The sequence below is a fragment of the Athene cunicularia genome, unplaced genomic scaffold, assembly GCF_003259725.1.
Source record: "Athene cunicularia isolate RWA unplaced genomic scaffold, athCun1 SCF_24, whole genome shotgun sequence".
Taxonomy (NCBI): Eukaryota; Metazoa; Chordata; class Aves; order Strigiformes; family Strigidae; genus Athene; species Athene cunicularia.
In genome coordinates this window covers 52,931-55,046 of record NW_020799311.1, presented here as the reverse complement: position 1 = coordinate 55,046, position 2,116 = coordinate 52,931, and the positions used below count along the sequence as shown (strand labels likewise).

General features: G+C 40.3%; 1 long non-coding RNA gene across 1 annotated transcript in view; it reads left to right on the top strand.

Annotated features, from left to right (window-relative positions):
* The first annotated feature begins 251 nt into the window (after positions 1–251).
* Positions 252–2,116, top strand: part of LOC113490726 — a 5,334-nt gene continuing 3,469 nt past the window's right edge. The window contains exon 1 of the long non-coding RNA XR_003400293.1: positions 252–360. This is a non-coding gene — a long non-coding RNA (uncharacterized LOC113490726). The remainder of the gene's footprint in view (positions 361–2,116) is intronic.

Below are 2,116 nucleotides of genomic sequence, written 5' to 3'. Positions count from 1 at the left end.
GCAAATGATTAATAAATCTCCCTCAGATATGCTGCACTCTGCTCATTATGGGCTTTCTTAAATTTAAATGCATGTAAGAATATACTCCAAAGCCTATTCATTTTGACACTCCTTTTCTATATGAGAGTATAAGAAGTGGCAGGCAAGTTGCAAACAAGAAAGATGACTCTGTCACGGACTCAGTCCTTCCTGGTGCACTGTGATCGATGAGTGCAGTGCTAAAGGTGTAAACTCCGTTTATCTTTAGATCGCTCATGGCTTCAGGAGAAAGTAGAAATTGAAAATCTCCAACAGAAGATCCAGCTAGCACTGCAGCATGTCCTACAGAAGAACCACCAAGAAGATGGAATTCTAACAAAGGTAAGAATGGTCACACTCAGGGTGTTGCGGGAGGATATCGGACCTGCACAACTCTGAGTTAGAACAAGCAAAGCCGCTTATTTTTTCCAACAGTACCTACTTATGCTGTCACCAGAGCTCTTACTTCACAATTACAAATCAGCAATTGGGCAGCTCTCAACCTTCTCTCCTACCAGCACTAGACCACTCTCACACGCTGTGCAGACCAATCCCCTGCTCGCCCAGGCGCTGTTCACGCGGCGGGAACTTCTCACAGGTCAGGACTTTCCCAGAGCTCAGGGTTGCAGCCGTCCCTTGTTTATCCCTGACACCTGGGAACAACTCGGCAGCTTCTGATCTTTCTCCCAAGGCCTGTTTCTCATCAAAGCCTTGCTGCTGCTCAGGGGCTGTGCAGGGCTGGCAGGCTGATGCCTCCCACACATGTGACCGTGAAAGTATGTTTTCCTATGAAGGGTATCCTAATTATGGTGTAAGAGCTTTTATGCAGTTAACTTGTTATTTACAAACCCAGAATTCTCTGTTCAAAACCAAGGTGCTTAGCTGAAACTATTTACTAAAAACTAGAAGAGGTGAGATGAAGATACTAGGGAACGAGGTTGATGATGGTGTGAAAAGAAGTGTATTCAAATTGAACTTCATGAATAGTTATTATTTTAAAGGTTTTTATCCCATTTCTCCTACACAACATTTGTCACACAGAATACTATTTCAGTTCTACAACATGTGTGCCTTAGTCCTTGTGAAATCTCTGCCTGCACGACAATCAAGTTGTTACAACATGCAATATCCAAACTAGCCTTGTTTTTCAGTCTTCCGTGAGAAGTTGCCCACACAGCTTTTTTTTTATGATCAGTTCTTCCAAACACTCACGGCTAGGGAAAAGAGATACTACATAGTATTATGCTAATCTGAAGTATCTTCACGTAATTTTTCAAAAATTGAAAAGTTCTGTGATGTTAAAAATATCTATCTATCTATCTATCTATCTATCTATCTATCTATCTATCTAGTTTCCTCTTTTATTTTTCTCTCTTTTTTTTTTTTTTTTAATCCAATATAACAGACCTCCATGACAGTAAACAACTGAACTCAAAGTGTTTGGGAAAGGGTTAATCCTAACAGCAAGACTGAGTGCCCTGGTTCCATATATGACTGTATGACCTCAGTTCATTTTTTACATTAATATGCAAAGTGTCTACTTTAAGAACACTGGGTAGATGACATACAGAAAAGCTTATGGCATTTAAAGCAATATACCCAGACATTGTACGACTTCATTTTTCCTCCACTTTACAGGGAGTTGTTCACTTTAGAATTTGAGCCAGAGATGCAAATTGAAGGGTTTTGTTTTTTTTTCCTTTTATCCTTTATCATTGGTATAATATAGCAATAAGTTTATAGCAATAAGTAGGCTATCCAAATAAGAAACAAAACCATGATAAAGGCTTCAGATGAATACTCATAGGTCCATTTCTTCTGCCACAATATTCATTTGTGTCATCCCTCATAGTCTCATTCAAGCTGAACTTCACAATCAAGTTGTTTAACTTGATGAGTGCCATCACACCTTTTTGTTGTCATCTGCATGTTTTTGGTGTTCAGATGTCCTTTGTGTACTTGTTTTCCTGTAAGTCAGTGTTTCTCAAGCTTTCTGAAAGCACCATCCCTCTGGGCTATTTTTTTGCATGGGGCACTCCATGTTGGAATGGACTTTCCTCTTCTGGGGCGGGGGTGCGACCCGGCCGTAAGGACTGGT